General features: G+C 37.4%; 1 long non-coding RNA gene across 1 annotated transcript in view; it reads left to right on the top strand.

The window, feature by feature from the left end:
• Positions 1–18,487, top strand: part of LOC142518568 (uncharacterized) — a 37,768-nt gene extending 19,281 nt beyond the window's left edge. The window contains exons 2-3 of the long non-coding RNA XR_012813584.1: positions 17,839–18,343; positions 18,402–18,487. This is a non-coding gene — a long non-coding RNA (uncharacterized LOC142518568). The remainder of the gene's footprint in view (positions 1–17,838; positions 18,344–18,401) is intronic.
• The last annotated feature ends 543 nt before the right edge of the window (positions 18,488–19,030 follow it).

The following is a 19,030-nucleotide window of genomic DNA, read 5'->3' on the forward strand; positions in this document are numbered from 1 at the left end:
GAAGGCAGCGCAGGATAGACAAGCCAAATATGCCAATATCTGACGTAGACCGTTGGTATTTGAACAAGGAGACAGAGTGTTTTTAAAGATTTCTCCTTTCAGAGGCATTGTCAAATTTGGCAAGCGTGGAAAGTTGTCTCCTAGATACATCGGTCCTTACGAGATTCTGGAGAAGATTGGCGATCGAGCATATCGACTGGCTCTTCCTCCTTCTTTATCTGGGATACATGACGTTTTTCATGTATCGATGTTGCGTAGATATATGCCAGATATTTCTCATGTCATTCAGCCTGACGAAGCCGAGCTTGATCAGACGTTGAGTTATGTTGAGCAACCGATACAGATTCTTGATCGGAAAGAGAAGCAGCTCAGAACGAAGACTATTCCACTTGTAAAAGTTCAATGGAGTCGTCATGGCATCGAGGAAGCGACTTGGGAGACAGAAGCAGATATGAGACAGAGATATCCCGAGCTATTTCTATGAAGTGAGTATTTATTCAGTTTTGATTATATTGCATCTTGTATATACTTCGATCGATTGAAGTCGATTTCGAGGACAAAATCATTTCTTAGAGGGGGAGAAATGTAAGGCCCGAGGATTTAGTTATCATAATCAGATTTGTTTTGTTGATAATTAAGGTGATTGTAGATGCATTGTATCGGACCGGAAGAGACGAGAAAGTAGATGCAATTTTTGGTGTGAGATGAGCTCGGCGTATATGCGCCACCAGCTCGGCGCATATGCGCGACATGTCCAGAACCTGCGGCGCATATGCGCGAGTAGATACGCGCATATGCGCGACACGTCCAGAATCTTCGGCGCATATGCGCGAGTAGATCCGCGCATATGCGCGAGGGGCAGATTTGTTAAGTGCCGAGACAGAACTTCTCGTTCACATGCGCGAGCTGAGGACGCGCATCTGCGCGAGAAATCCAGCATGAAACCTTATGTTGACACATGGCTTGGACCTATATAATGTACAAAATCTTCATTCTTCATGCCATAAGAGAACACCGAGAGAAGGAAATTCAGAAGAAGCCTCCTCACTCTATTTTATCTTAGAAATAAGATTTTGAAGAATCCAACCAACCGAATTTGAATCCGAATTTAGAATTTTATTCCTCTCATCACTAGCTACAAGAGGATGTAAGTATCTTTAAATTTCAGCATGTTCTGGAGTGTAGATGTTGAGGAAAGCTTGATATGATAGAGATTATGTGTTCATATGTTTGTAGTGTTTGTAGATTCGAAACCGGATCGATTATCGGATATCGTATGCTATTGTTATGATTTCCAGCACATATGTGTATGAATTTCTGCAAATTTTGAGATGCTAATGGGTAGATTATGATGGTGATGAGTTGGGGATTATGATATGTTGATATATGGTGAGATTTGCATTGATCGGTATCGCAAGTTTACGCCGTTATGCCGTCGAAATATACCGAGATTGAATATTGATCCGTATGTGTATCCTTTTGAGTTAAAAGTTGATATGGTGCATTATATATATGTCATTTCAGATTTGATTTGACAGATTCGATATCAAGAATACGAGACTTCGACTTCTACGAACGACAAGAAGGTATAATTCAATGTTTGTTTGGGGAAGACACAGCTCAAATGACTTTCAATTTGAGTTTCCCAACAAATCACATACTTGTTCTGTTTGTACTTTATATTGATTTATATATATGTACTGAGATAGGAGTGTCATTTGTAGATACGCCAATTTTCTAAACGTTCGGTGATATCGATGCTTCGGATCAGATTCACTCCGATTGTAGATTTCGATACAGACAAGACCAAAGTTTAGGAATAAGATGTAACGTCACCACGATTGGGAGAGTAGGTGGGAGACCTGTTACATCTTATTCACACCGGGATCCCTAGACTTAGATACGAGTCGAGTTAAAGAGTAAGAGTCAGATTGTTTTATCTGTAATCACTAATGTGTCATAATTACTGATTATGTGTTATGATTTGTATTAAACTGCATGACATGCATGTATACATGTTTTATACTGGGATTTATTCTCACTGGAGTTTCCGGCTGTTGTTGTGTCTGTATGTGTGCATAACAACAGGTAGGGCAGGATCTGGGTCGCAACAGAGATGAGAAATGGATATAGCGTGGTGATCACGGGCATAGCAGATGTACTAGTAGTTTGTACTTTTGTCATGTACTGTATTTGAATACTAGTTTGTTGAATATGTACTGGACAATACATGTATATTATGTTTGTAGAGATAAAATAAATAAAGACCTTGTGCATGTTTATATACATTTGAATTAATGTTAAAAGCAAAAAAAAAAAAATTTGACCCACATTTTCTAGCAAAGTCCAACTAATCCCAGAAAGAATCGAGTTAGAGCCCGGGTCCCCACAAATATGGTGTGGGTGTGTGTCGTGAATATTGGGGAGAATTGGTGTGTGAAATCTTAAAGTGGCGTGAGTTTTATGAGGGTTTGGGTTGGGGTTTTGTACATTAAATAGTTAATTAAGTAACTAATAAGGCTTAGGCCCACTAAGTAAGTAAATTAGGCCCATTAGTGCTTAATGAATATATTAAAAATAATTTTGTTTAAGTAAGTTTGTGAATTTATTAGCCGGGTTGCCAAAACGTTTGTATTTTTGTTGAAAAACCAACACCGATAAAATTTACGTCCCGACGTATAAAATCACCTCAAAACCTCTTATTTTCAAAAAGATGAAAAAGCATCAACCATATTTTAAATAATTAAAAACAATTATTTAATAAAAGCATTTTACATTTTTTCAGCCCTCGGTTTCCGTTCCTCGATCGCAACTCGAATAATCCTTAAAAATGCATATTAATGCATGTAAGTAGAAAAACTACTAAAACATTACATAAACATGTCACATAATAAATTTAGCAATTAAAATCATTTAATTACTCTATTTTTTCATATTTCCTAGATTTTTATGTAGTTGAATTACGTCGTCTTAATTTTGGTCCTTACAATTCCTCCCCCCTTAAATAAAATTTCGTGCTCGAAATTAGAATTTACCAAATAGCTCTGGGTAGCGACTCTTTAAGTCCCTCTCGGTTTCCCAAGTAGCTTCTTCTTCCGAGTGATTCAGCCACTTGACATTGACCATTGGAATGACTTTGTTACGCAGTCTTCTTTCTTGCCTTGCCAAGATTTGGATAGGTTTTTCTTCATATGTCATATTTTGAGTCAATTCTAGAGGTTCATAATTTAGTACATGTGATGGATTCGATATGTACTTCCATAGCATAGAAATATGGAACACATTGTGAACTCCAAAAAGCATTGGTGGCAATGCCACTCTATAAGCTAGTATCCCAACCCTCTCTAAAATCTCGAACGGACCAATAAATCTTGGACTAATCTTCCCTTTCTTACCAAATCGCATAACACGTTTCATAGGTTCTATTTTCACAAACACATGGTCTCCCACTGCAAACTCTAAGTCTTTTCGTCTCTTGTCAGCATAACTCTTTTGTCGGCTTTGTGCAGTCTTGATTCTCTCACGAATTTTGACTACAAGCTCGGCAGTCTATTCAATCACATCCGGACCAATTTTTCTTCTTTCACCAGCCTCGTCCCAATGAATAGGAGATCTACGTTTTCTTCCATAAAGTGCCTCAAAAGAAGCCATCACGATTGATGATTGATAGCTATTATTGTAGGTGAACTCCACTAGAGGTAATTTAGGTTCCAAACTGCCTTGGAAATCGATCACACAAGCTCGCAGTAGATCTTCTAGAATTTGAATAACTCTTTTGGACTGACCATCAGTTTGAGAATGGAATGTTGTTCTGAATAATAACTTGGTCCCAATTGCTGCATGCAGACTCTTCCAAAAAGACGACGTAAATCTCGGAACTCTGTCAAAAACAATAGATACAGGAATCCTATGCAGACGAACTACCTCTCGAATATATAACTCTGCATACTGAATCATGGTGAAGGTCGTCTTTATAGGTAGAAAATGCGCTGATTTCGTAAGATGATCCACTATGACCCATATAGCATTGAATCCCTTAATAGTCTTCGGCAATCCCACAACAAAATCCATAGTAATATTTTCTCATTTCCACTCGGGAATAGGAAGTGGCTTAAGTTTCCCTGCTGATCTTTGATGCTCTGCTTTAACTTTTTGACAAGTCAAACACTCGGATACCAAACTCAAAATGTCTCTCTTCATGCCTGGCCACCAATATAACAACTGCAAATCTTTATACATTTTCGTGCTTCCCGGATGAATGGAATATGGAGTGTCATGGGCTTCTTTCATAATAAGATCTCTCAAAGAATCATCACTAGGAACCCATAAACGATCTCGATAACGAACTATATCATCCACATCTGAATATAACTTTCGGCCCTTGGCTTCATCTCTTGCTCTCCACTTTTGCAATTGCTCATCATTAGAGTGCCCATCACGAATTCTATCTCTCAAAGTCGACTGTACTGATAATGTGGCAAGATTAGGGGCCTCGCCCCTAGCATAAATTGTAAGCTCAAACCGCTGTATCTCGGACTACAACGGTCTTTGAAGTGATAGATGAGTGATAACTGCTGCTTTTCTACTCAATGTGTCTGCCACCACATTAGCTTTCCCCGGATGATAGCTAAGGTTACAATAGTAGTCCTTCACTAACTCAAGCCATCTACGATGTCTCATGTTCAATTCTTTTTGGGTGAAGAAGTATTTCAAACTTTTATGATCGGTGAATATTTTTCACTTCTCCCCATATAAGTAATGTCTCCAAATCTTCAATGCAAAAACTACTGCTGCAAGCTCAAGATCATGAGTAGGGTAGTTTTTCTCGAGAATTTTCAACTGTCTCGATGCATAGGCTATTACTCGGTCATTTTGCATTAGAACTGTTCCCAAACCAAGTTTAGAAGCGTCGGTATAAAGAACATACTCTCATTGCCCCGATGGCATAGATAACACCGGCGCTGATATCAAAGCTGCTTCAACTTATCAAAACTGTCTTGAGACTCGGATCCCCAAACAAACTTTGCATTCTTCTTTGTTAAGGCGGTCATGGGTACCGCTATAGATGAGAAAACTTGCGATATTAGCCAGCTAGTCCCAAGAAACTGCAAATCTTGGTAACACTCTTCGTTACTGGCCACTCTTTCACTGCCTCAACTTTACTTGGATCAACTTCGACGCCATCAATAGAAATAATGTGGACTAAGAATGCCACTCGATCAAGCCAAAACTCACACTTGCTGAATTTTGCAAATAACTTCCTATGTTGCAAAACTTGCAGTGCTGTCCTCAAATGACGACTATGCTCCTCTCTGCTCTTGGAATAGATCAATATATCATCAATGAAGACTATAAAAAACTGATCCAGATACGGCTGAAATACGCGATTCATGAGATCCATGAAGATCGCTGGCGCATTGGTCAACCAAAATGGCATGACCATAAACTCGTAGTACCCATATCTAGTACGAAATGTTGTCTTGTGAACATCAGTCTCTTTTACTTTCAATTTATGGTATCCAGAACGCAGATCAATCTCAGAAAATATCGATACTCCTTGTAACTGATCAAATAAATCTTCAATTCTTAGCAGTGGATACTTATTCTTGATAGTGAACATATTTAGCTCTCGATAATCAATGCAGAGACGCATAATACCATCTTTCTTGAAACGTCTGCTATTCGTTTTCTTAAAACGTGCTAGAAAAAAAAATTTCAAACCTCATTAAACCGACCGAGATGCATTATCACATGCAAAAACTATTTTGAAACCGTTTTAAAAGTAAAACAACCAACTATTTTACCAAACCTCAAAACATTATTTGAAAAGTATAGCCCATAATATCACCTCTCAAAAATCACTCATAATCATGAAAAAAGTCATAAAATATCCTTAACATAATTTAAAATCATAAATCATAAACTAGTGCGGAACACTAGCGTCGGTCCTCGGGTTATGTGCACCTCCAGACCAGTCAGATCATCCATCAAGACTTACATTAACATTACTATCATAATCGCCTGCATCAATCACACCTAGTGAGTCTAAAGACTCAACACACCATAATCTTGATAACAAGTAATACATATACAGATCACATGCAACAGTGAAAAATACTTGTATTTAAAATAACCTTTTCATGAAGATGCATAAACTTTAAAAACATTTTCATGATCCTTTTTCATAAACATATTCATATCATCCTCACCATATTCATATTCATATTATCATCAACATATACGTATTCTTTTATCCTTTCGTTGAATTCTGATCGTTAATTGTGGCTTTCGTGTTCATCTACCTCTACGTCTACATGTTGGGCGATAGATCCATCTACATGTAACCACAGTACTGGGTGGCGGGGACACCATCAACACTCTCACCGGTCAACTGGGCATTGGCCTTACGTATTAACATATCATCGTATACATATACATATTCATATCCATATCCAGGGAAACACGATCGTCGGGCTCACACTAGGACCATAACCCTCACGAAATTTCCAACATATCATCGTATTAGTCACAACTACTTCACTTCCTTCAACGTTTCATATTATCATCACTTTATAAAATTTAAACATGCATGTAACGTTTTTCTTTTAAACCAAGAATACAACATTTCTTTTAAATGTCCATAATTAAACCATAAAATCCATAAACGTTTTAAATATAACATTTTAACATATAAAAATTCCTAAAAATTCCAAATAATCATATTAGCATATAAAACAACATTCAGGACACTACCATGACGTTTACTAATTTTTAGGTGTAAAATGATCGTTTTACCCCTAGACGTACAATTTCACTTTTTTGACATTTTCTTAATTCCATTGACTCTAAAATGTCCCAAATAATTATTTAAGCTTATATGAATTTTCCCGTATTTTTATTTAGCTTAAATCGACGACTTTTAAATTAATCTTTAACTATAATATTTTAATGCATTTTAATCCCGAATTAAACCAAACCTTAATATAAAATTAAAATTTCCAAATTAAAAACTTAGACTTTTAATACTTATTTAAGCTTAAATATAATTTTTCATAATTTTATTCCGCATAAAACTATGCGTTTCAATTAATTCTTGATTATTTGTTTTTAATGCTTAGGTGTACATTCCGGTTTTGACTCGTATTGACTCGAAACTTAACCAGATTTTACCAAACTTGAACCAAATCTGAAAAACACCTAATTAAACCATATTCTACCCAAATCAAGCCCAGCAAGCCCCTTGAACACATCTAGGAAGCTACTGAATTTTTCTGCACCAAGAGTTCTAGTCCTAATATGATTCGAACCTAGGCTAATATCGACTCCAGCCCTTAACCACCATGTCCAGCCTCTACCCAACCATTCTAGGACCTAGAACAAACCAATGACATGCTGCTGGACCGAACCTCCCAGCCTCAAATACGCCTAGCCCTTCAACCGTACCCTAGGACTCTAAAACACACAATTTTCGTTCAAAATGGTGTCCTATATTTTCCAAACTTTAAACATACACCTAGGGACCCTTAAACATGTGGAAAAACATCCCTTCAAGTACCCCTACCATGGCAGCCCCTTTGTGCATCATTATGAGGAGTTTTAAAAGATGAAAACACTAGTTTTGTGTATGTATAGCCATAAAAACGAAAATATGAAAGTTGTGTCATATTTTTCATGCAATCATGTATCAAACACATAATATGGTGTGAAAGATGAGAAAAAGGAGATTAAGGCGTGCCTTTGCATTTAAAACGCAAGATTTTACGTTGACAAATCGAAGAACGACGACGAGGAGACGACGACTTGAATTTCCTAGCAATTATCAATGCTTTTCCCTTCAGCTTTTGATGTGTGTGCCGTGACTTGTGTGAAGTGGAGATTTTTTATTGTATTGGGGATGTGGGCGTGGGGTTGTGGTAGGATATGGGTAGGTTTTAGTTTTAAATATAGTTAATTAATCACTTAAACAAGCTTAGGCCTATTAGTGATTAATTAAAATATAAAAAAAATTATTTTGTTTAATAAAGTTTGTGAATTTATTAGCCAGGTTTCCAAAACGCTCGCATTATTGTTGAAAAATCAACACCGATAAAAATTACGTCTCGGCGTATAAAATCACCTCAAAACTCCTTATTTTCAAAAATAAGAAAAAGCATCACCCTTAATTGAAATAAATAAAAACAATTAACCAATAAAAACATTTTTATTTTTCAGTCCTCGGTCTTCATTCATCGATCGCAACTCGAATAACATTTTTTAAAATATATTTTAATGCAATCATGTATAAAAATATATGTTAAACATATCAATATGCACAACATAATTAATTAATGAAATTAAAACAATTACTTAAAATACAAGAGAATTTAATAGTTCAAATGCATGTTGTTCGAGTGGACCTTTAAATTTTCGGGGCGTTACATTTCTTCTTCACAAATAATACCGGTGCGCCCCAAGGAGAATAACTAGGGCTAATAAAACCCTTTTCTAGCAATTCTTTCATTTCAGCAGGTGCTAGACGAAAAGGTTATTTAGATTGAGGTACTGTGTCTGGCATTATTTCAATAGAAAATTCCACTTCACGATCGGGTGGGATGCCAGAAACGTCCTCGGGAAAGACGCTAGGAAAATAACTGACAATATCAACATCTTTGAACTTCTGACTGATAGGAGCATGTGTGGTAGTAACACATTCTAGAAAAGCTTGGCATCCACGTTTAATAAGTTTCCTCGCACATAGACAAGAGATAATGTGCGGCATTTGTTTGTTTCTCGCCGCCTCAAAGACAAAAGATTTACCACTAGGCGGTCTAATAGACACTGATCGCCGACAAAAATCAATCGAAGCTCCATTCGCTGATAACCAATACATACCGAGTATAATATCAAATTCAGGCATATGAATCACAATAAGATCTGCCCGAACCACATCTTTGAATAAACGAAGCTCCAGATTATTGACAATTTTAGACGTGAGCATTAGATTATCGGAAGGAATAGAAACTTTGAAACCCAAACCCATATCTTCAGGAATAATATTCAATCTTTTGATGAAGGTTTCAGATATGAAAGAATGTGCTAGACTTAATTTAATTGTGGTGATGAGAATCAAAACCAGTAGAGATAGCAATAACTAGAAAACAATACAAAGCAGAAGATATCGAATCGCTTTAACAGAAGCAGTACTTTTAATAGTACTCAACGGCTTAGAAAAACCGAAGCAAAACTTAGCTTTTTAAGCAGAACTTGGCTTACACTAGATCGTTATTCAACGGTTTTGCTTGATCGTTTCAATCTTAAATGTTACCGTTACTTTACCTAGTACTAGCATTAATTGCACCATTAATGTTGTACGAAGCCATTTAATACGTTTTACCAGTTTTGGTATTAAACAGGACTGATTGTGTTGAAAGCTTTATGCAGGATCCTTTTTAGGAAATAAAGTTGTTTTTATCGGTAATCAAAGGAGCCATTTTTTATTATAGACGTCGTATTCAAGTTATCTATATATATGGATCAAACCCATATAGAGAAGAACGTGGATTATTTTTCGAGGATCATTTTATCTACCCAACGTTATATTGAGCAACTGCGAACCAATCGTTATCTTCTAGCTCAACTTACAGAAAGCAGTACACGCTTCATATTATACATCTGATCTTCTGAGATCACTTTGTACTGCTGTTTCTTCATCTCTTCAAGCAAAACATTTTACTACATCTTTGAGAAGAGTTTGTAATCTGGAAAAGAGTCTTTTCTAGAACTTTTTTGAATTGAATTATATTGTGTTGAGATACTAAGATTTTCAGTAGGCAAGGGATAAGTCTTGCTGAAGTGGGTGTGTACAAATGTGTACTGTAAAATCCAAATCTTTTAGTGATACCTTCTGAAAACTGAAGAAGGGGAGACGTAGAAGATTTCATCTTCGAACTTTCATAAACAACCATTGTCTACTGCCTACTGTTTTTACTTTATTCACCTTACTCCATCGGATCATTTCCGCACTTATTATTGTGATCTGATGGACTTACATTCGTACAAGATTAGCTACAATCTCTAACATGATTCTAGCACCCTTTGCAAAAATTATCAGTAAAGGATAGAGTTTATTCACCCATCCCCCTCTCTAAACTCTACATCAATCTCCAACAAGTGGTAACAGAGCAGATTTTTCTTGTTCTGAAAATTTACAACAGTTGTGGCACACTTTAGCAAGGTTCCCATGTTCTCAAAAGAAGACTTCGATGACTGGAAGATCCGAATGCAAGCTCATTTTGCAGGTCAAGATGATGACATTTGGTATGTCATCACAGATGGTCCATTGAAGATTTTAAAGCCTAATACAGCTGTAAGGCCCGAGAATTTGATTACCGTAATCTGAAATGATTTGGGGATAATCGATGTGATTATAGACGTAAAGGATTAGACTGGAAAAGACGAAAAAAGACACGCAAAGTAGGTGTGAGGGTGTGCCATTCGCGCACATGCGCGACGTGATGCGCGAGCCATGCGCGGGTTTGGCAGAAGACCCCGGCATATGCGCGGCGTGAGGGTGCGCATATGCGCGAGGTGTCCAGTAACCAAAGTAAATGTCCAGAGAAGTTGGCGCATATGCGCCGGATGGAGGCGCGCATATGCGCGAGTAGCATTTCACGAGACAGTAGGTCTCGCGCATATGCGCGACGAGGAGGCGCGCATATGCGCGAGCTGCCGAGACACGCGCTGAGAAATTGTGTCTCGCGCATATGCGCCGAGTGATGTCGTGCATATGCGCGAGACGTGTTGCACCAAAGATAAGCCACTTGCCCTTGCATACAACGTGTGTATATATATATCTATACATATCAATCCTTAGCCTTAAGAATGAAAAATGAAGAGAAACGAGCTGCCGAGGAAAGCTCAAGTTCTAATTTACGATCTGGTCATCTGATTTGAAATCTGACTTCAGTACCGAGTTCCTAGAGACGACAGCTACAACGGGACGTAAGTTTTATTGAATTCTGATATCGTTTGAAATTATGATATTGGGGGAATTGTGATTTGACTAATATTATGTGTTCTGGGTATACTGATCAGTATATAATTGAAGTCAGATCCAAGAACATACTGTTTATGTAATTGTTATGATTTTCTGAAATGATATGACTGAGATTGTACAGATTTGAGATTATGATCTGTTATTGTTGGAATTATGAGTTGTATCGATATCGATTATGTCTCGTGATATTTTATCTGTGATATTGAAATTGACGGGATTATCGAGACTGTATTACTATGCCGTTGAAACATCATTAGAGTGGTATCGATCAGATTCAGTATTGATTATGATTGTATCGTTCGATCGTGACATTGATCAGAATATGTTTTGAGTTGAGTATCGATCATAACAGGTTTTGATTTGAGTTATACCTTGATACAGTATATTGATATTGTTGATGCCAGATGGATATTGATAGGCAGTGAGTTCGAGACTTCGACTGAGTCCGATCGACAGAACGAAACGAAAGGTATAAATTGATGTTGATGCGGAGTGGATAGAATTGGAGTTTCTTCTATTATTGGTGTTCGATATGGAAAGAGCCATAGTCCGTGAATAAGAACATACTACCACCCCGATCGGGAGTGTAGGTGGTTGTATGTTCTTATTCCGATCGGGATCCCTAGATTACGACTGAGTCGAGTCGGAGTCTGAGAATCACGGAGAGTGATTCATTGCTTGATATGGAATTATGTTCCTCATGATGGTATATGTTTAGAATATAATTTGTTCTTGATATTGATTCATGTTTAGGATTATATTACATGTGATGAATATTTGATTCATGTTCTGATTTTGATACATTTTATGAATGTTTATTTCATGCTTTTATATTGTTTATATGAAAGGCATGTATACATGATTTATACTGGGAATGTAATTCTCACCGGGGTTATCCGGCTGTTGTCCTGTTTGTATGTGTGCATGACAACAGGTGGGACAGGATCAGGGTCAAGAAGAGAACGAGGCTGGACTAGATAGCGTGGAGATCCAGGCTCAGAAATAAATTAGGAGTCAGTACTGATATGTAGTTGAACCTAGTTGGATTATTGTAGACAATACATGACTTGTATGTTTATATTTAATATGTAATTCAGATTGATTTACATAACGTTTCCGCTTTGTATTTTTTTTAAAAAAAATTTAGACTATGTTTATTGTAATTGATTGATTAATTCTAAGAACGATTAAAAACTTTAATTAGCGTCCGGGTCCCCACAACAGGTGGTATCAGAGCGATAGATCCATTAGATTGAGACTAAGATAGAGGCTAGTGAGCGGGGTAGAATGAATTTTCTTTCCTTGCATGTGATTACTAGCATGATTTACTGCTTTGTTGATACATGTTACTTGATTTATCTGATTTGATATAGTAATATGCATTATTGAGGTTGGATTAAAACCGACTCTTGATCAGCTGTAAGATGATCAGGGGAGGACTGAAACTTGAAACAGGGTCAGCTAAGCATTGAAGAATATGTTGCTCAATTTTCTACCTTGCTACGTTTTGCACCTCACGTGGCTGAGAATGATGAGGCTGTAACCGATCAGTTTGTTAAGGGATTGAATCCTGAGATATTGACATTAGTAAATACAGGCCGACCCTATAGTTTTGTTGATGCTCTGAGTAGGGCCAAGAGAGCCGAAGCCAGTCTGACAAGACAGAAAGGAGCTTCGTTTGTGCCTCTAGCATCGAGACCATAGCAACCACCTCTCGGACCTGAGACTGGTAGTAGTAGTGGTGAAAAGAAAGACTATTTGAAAGCTCGAAAGAAGCAGTTTAAAAAGTTAGGCAGCAGTCTTTCTAGCTCCAGTCGTTCGAGTCAGAGTTATTGAAACGTCCCGTCCTTTTTATTGCTTAAAAAATACTTGAAATTTTTTTTTTTTAACACTCAATTTTTGGCCATGTACCTTTCTCACATGAAAATATAAAATATTTTCCCCTTTAAAATTAAACATTAACCAACTAGCATTTTAAAAACCAAGTGCAATAGTGATAAAATGAAATCGTCGCATATTTTACCAAACCTAAAAAGCAATAATTTGAAAAGAATAGCCCATACTAAACCTCTCAAAAATCTCTCAAATGCATAAATAAATAATCTTAAAAATCTTTAATCATAAAGTATGAGTCAAAAGTCATAATGCGGAAAAAGTAGAAGCGCTGGTCCTCGGGTTGTGTGCGCCTTCAGTCCAGTCAAATCACTCATCAAGTCCTCCCTCAATACCACCTGCATCCATCACACCTAGTGAGTTTAAAGACTCAACACACCATAATCTTTATAACGAGTAATACGTAATACAGTCAACATATAACGGTGAAAAATACTTGTACTTAAAATATCGTTTTCATAAAGATGCATAAACGTAAATATTTTCGTAAACATTTTCATGATGCATAAAACTTTAAACATAAACATTTTCATGACATGCAAACATGAATTTCCTTTTCCTCAACATGACATGACATAAAACCTTAAACATAATCATAAACATTTTCTTTTTTTTCCATTGTTGAATTCAGATCGTTAATTGTGACTTTCCTGACATGACATGACATGACGATGGATCCATCTACGTGAAACCTCAGTACTGGACGGCGGGGGACACCAGCAACACTCTCACTGGTCAACTGGGCCCTGGCCTATCATGATCGAATAGAAATACGCTCGTCGAGGTTCCCTCGGGGGCCTTTTCCCATAAATGGGTTCCCTCTGGGGCCTTTTCCCCTCACGACATTCCCATTCTTACCGTTACTACATGACCGTTACCACATATTCGCAATGATGGAAACATGATCGTCGGGCTCTCACTGAGACCATAACCCTCACGACTTCTCCAACATTAACGAATTAGTCACAATCACTTCACATCCTTCAACATTTTACATTCACATCACTTAGAAAAATCATGAGTAATATTTTCATTTTTCATTTTTGAAACCAAGCATGCAACATGTATTTTAAATGTCTTCTTAAATCATAAAAATCATTTAGACATTCAAAAATCAAATTTTAATCATGAAAAATTCATAAACATTTAAAAATAATCGTAATTTCATAAAAACAGCATTTAGGGCACTGCCATGACCTATACTAATTTCTAGGTGTGAAAAGACCGTTTTACCCCTGGGCTCGAAATTTTACGTTTTCGACTTTTTTCTTGATTTCATGACCCTAATATGTCCCAAATAATTATTTAAGCCTACATGAATTTTCCCATAATTTTATTTGGCTTAAAACTTAGACTTTTTCATTTATCTTTAAATAATTGTTTTAATGGTGTTTTTAACCCGAAAAATCCCAAACTTTAATATAAAATTCCTAAATTCTAAATTTAGTCTTTTTATATTATTTTAGCCCTTATGGACCACGACTCGACCCCGTGAGCCGTTTTCCAATTTTCTTATTTTAAAAACCCTATTTGACACCTAAACTTCGACCTCGAGCCAACTTCCGATTTTCACGAGTTACCCTGAACCATACTGGTCCAAAACCTGACCAACCTCCCAAATTAGCCTACTGGACCCTAGGTTCACCAAGAAACCTATCTAAACTACAAAAACGTGCAGTCCAAAAATCCCCTAAGATTGGCCGAGAATTTCACCTAGGAGGGACTCTACGTTATTGAGCTTGTGGCTCCAGCCAACGCCCCAACCCTTGGACCCAACCCATGTGCACTTACTTAGGACCCTAGGGACTCCTTCTAACCCAGCCCATGACCCCCGAACAAAGACCCTCAACTCCTGGACACCTATACTCTCCCACGCTCATGTAGTGTGTTTCTCGGGTGGGAGTCCTAGTATGGCTAGGACTCCTTCCCCAGCCCTTATCGTGAGTCCTAGCTTGGCTAGGACTCTCGCCCTGACCCATGACAGGCCCTGACCGAGCCTTGGCTCAAGCCAAAACCCTGGTCGACCCCTCCCTCGTGAAACCTGGCCTTGCGATCATGCACAGAATTTCGCACCAGCAGGTTTCCCTCGATTATGTAGTGTTTAGGGTGTGGTTCCAGGACTCTAACTCATGTAAAAACTTGGCTTGATCATGTCCTAATCATGGCAGCCCTTTGAAGCACATAAAAACATGATTTTGAAACTTTAAATCATGAGTTTTACACATGGTTATGCAATAATACGAAAATTTCATATGAAGTTCAAAATTTTCATGCAAACATAATTTAAAACACTAATATGATGTGATAGACGAGAAAAGGAGATGTATGGCGTGCCTTTGCGTTATATACGCACGAAATATCGTTGACGACGAAGAACGGAGGGACACCTTGGCTTGGACTTCTCTTGAACCCTTCGAAAAACCTTAGATGTGCTTAGGTGGGTGCTGCCGTGAGGTGGTGGGGTTTGGGAGAGTGTTTTCAGCAAATAAAAACTAGGGTAGCCGATTGATTTGTTTCTAGAATAGGGTTCTGTGATTTAATTAACACATTATATACTAATTTGATCACTAACTAGACCTTAGGCCTAATAAGCCATTAAATTAGGCCCATTAGTCTATTTAGGATTTAAATAAAATAATAACAAAGTTTTTCTTTAATTAAATATGTGAATTTATTAGCCGGGTTGCCTAGAAGCTCATATTTTAGTTGAAAAACGAACACCGATAAAATTTACGTCCCGGCGTATAAAATCACCTCAAAACCCTTTATTTTCAAAAATATGAAAAGCATCGACCATATTTTAAATAATTAAAAATAATCATTTAATAAAAACATTTGACATTTTTCAGCCCTCGGTCTTCATTCCTCGATCGTCACTTTGAATATTCCTAAAAATACAATTTTATGCATGATGACAATAAAAATCTCAAATAACAATTAAACAAGTATGTCACATAATTAATTAGCAATTAAAGTCAATTAATTACTCATTTTTCATATTTCCTAGATTTGCATGCAATTGGATTACGTCGTCTTAATTCTGGACCTTACAATTCCTTCCCCCTTAAATAAAATTTCGTCCTCGAAATTAGATGTAGAACCCGTAAAATTGGACTGCGTATAAGCCATGCATTATTCTAGTATTTAAAATTAAAATGATTTTTTTATCGTATGAGTATTTAAATTCTTTTCTTTAAATTTATTTATTTTACGCAGTAGTGTAATTGTTATCTTTTCAGTTAAATAAATGAGGTCGGACCGGAGATGGAGTATTAAGATAAGTAAATAAAGACTTATTTAAGAAGTGGTAATTTAGCATGTTAGTAAATATATTTTAAAAAGTTGGCATGCATGCAAGTTATTAAACTTATTTGGTATTTTATTTAATTGTTTTTAAAGCATTAAATGAATGTTTATTTCATTAATTATGTGATTAATTATTTTATGCATTTTATGCATAATTCATGCATGAAAGGATTTAATTCATGAAATTTTAGAAGCTCAAGCATTAGAGTTTTAGGTGCAATTCACGTTCGGACGAGGATCGGAGACCGGAGAATTTTCTGAAAAATTATTTTATTACATGATTTATTTTTATAAGTTAAGGTAAAGCATTTTTAAGTGTATTTTACAAAAATGAGAATTTTTGGGTGTTTTTACCAGTAAAAATTTTATTTTTAATCGGTACGCAAATTTTATCGAATCGGGGGACTTTTTAATGGTTCGGCTATTATTTTCAAAATCTTTCCAACTCGAAATATTTTTCGGGAGTGGGTTTGGGCTTAATGGCCTACTTTTGAGTTTATAGGACTTAATCATCTTTTTAATCTTTAAATTAAACAATTTAGGCCCATAAACTAATTTGTTATCTACTTAATTAACCCTTAAATACCATTTACCCTAAACCTAATTACCCCAAGTAGCCGACACTACCCTCAGCAGCAGACACACCTTCGTTTTCATCATTAAAGCTTGAGGTCCCATCGGTTTCTTCTACACCCTTGAAAGAAACTTTCGGCTCGTGTGTGTGTCCTTCAATAAAGATCATCACCAGGCACGCTTGTAACATCCTTTGTGCATCACACATGCTTATATTACTGATTTATGTGCATACATCCCATGAAACTTTCGATCCAAGCATAAACAAGAATAGGTTTCGATTTTTGCATGTATTTTGCACCCTACGTTTTACACTCACGTTTTTGGTTTTCTGCTGCAAGGGACTGCCATATTTGGTTGGAAAGGGGCTGTCTAGATGGTGACACGATAGGGTTTGAGTGCAGGTGTGTAGATCGATCGAGTGGGAGAAGGAAGGGGTTCGATCTAAGCTCACGGGTTACACCAGCTGTGCGAGAGCCTCCTCCAGCATTGGACCAGATCCTGATGGGTCTGAGATGGGGTCTGGTGCGCCTAGAAGCGGGCTGGAGGGACGGAGAGCTCGATCGGTCCAAGTAGAGGCGCATGGGTCTCGGTAGGGAGCTTGGGGTTGTCCTCGGTTACTAGCTGTTAGCCGGTTGCATGGGGAGGTTGGCTTGGTTCAGGGGTGTTCCTTGGTGTCTGGTTTAGGCCTACAGTAGGTGGGTTCATGGCTGGAACGAAGGATTAGCGTGAGGTGTGAGTTTGTGAGGGAAAGGTGTGGTTGAGGTGTTGAAATAAGAGAGGACCGAGTAGTGTAGCATGTTCTGGACTATTACCGTGGGTTTAAGGAGACTAATGATAGGGCTTTAGGGCCTATTAAGTGTTTTTATGATATGGTAGAAGTTGTAGAAGATTTGGGTAAATTTTGGACCGAGTCGGATTAAAACCGGAACCCCGAACCGAGTTTTTAAAACTAATTAGATAAGTTATGATACGGACTCGAGTTTACGTCAAGGAATACTTTCAAAAAATTTTTGGGATATTTTAAGGAGTTTTGTAAGCTTCGGGTCAATTTTAGAGGTCCAGGGGTTAAACGATAATTTTTTGATTTCTAGGGGCAAAATGGTTATTTTGCACCCGGGTTGAGATTTTGGTCCTGGCAGCGCCCTGAGCACAAATTCAAGATATTTTAAATATTCATGCATCATGTTTACGATTTTTACGCTATTATAATAATTATGGTGCATGCTTGGTTTAAAGGAATTAAGAGAGAAAAAGTGAGAAAGTGAAGAGCACTCCGTCTCCGCCGCGCCGCGTCGTTGTTTCGTTTGTTTTCTGTCAAAACAAACCAAGGCATGTTTATATCTTCTTTCACTCTTCAATCAAGCCATATAGGTATTTTTAAATATCGCAAGTACATGATTTTAATGCAAGAAGATCGAAATTGTTCATATTTAATTCAGTTATTTAATTATATTACGTGCAAAAATACAAATTTTGAGATTTATGCGATATGGCTTGTGGTCACTTTACTATCATGATTAAATCCGATCGCCAGTTACCGGTCCGGTCGTCAGTTACCGGTTATGAGAGCATTACTAAGTCCTGTCGCCAGTTACAGGCCCGGTCGCCAGTTACCGGTTAGTTCAGTTGTTTCACCCAGTACTGTGGCAGTGGTCTGATCAGACGTACATTACTAAATCCTGTCGCCAGTTACAGGCCCGGTCGCCAGTTACCGGTCAGTTCAGTTGTTTCACCCAGTATTGTGGCAGTGGTCTGATCAGACGTACATTACTAAGTCCTGTCGCCAGTTACAGGCCCGGTCGCCAGTTACCGGTCAGTTCAGTTCAGGGACCACTTGCGTAGACCATAATCTCAACAGAAAATTTATGACATGCTATTTTATTACAGGGCTCCAAGTAGCAAACATTTTCACTATGATTTTCAGTTCAGTTATGCACGTATTATAATTGCTCATGACAAGTTATTTTCACATTATGCCTCATGACATGATATTTTTATCCCATGCAAATTTTTACTATATTTACTCTTTATTTACGATATATGCATGTTGAGTCTTTAGACTCACTAGACTTGATTGTTGTAGGTACTGATGATGCCGGGGCCGAGGGCGGGGACCAGTGAGCTAGTTGGATCGGCAATAGTGGAACCCGAGGACCTCATTTACAGCCCTTGCCATTTTTATGCTCAAACATTTTTTATCAGTTGTTGGATACTTTAACT

The sequence above is a fragment of the Primulina tabacum genome, chromosome 11 (genome assembly GCF_025594145.1).
Source record: "Primulina tabacum isolate GXHZ01 chromosome 11, ASM2559414v2, whole genome shotgun sequence".
Lineage (NCBI taxonomy): Eukaryota > Viridiplantae > Streptophyta > Magnoliopsida > Lamiales > Gesneriaceae > Primulina > Primulina tabacum.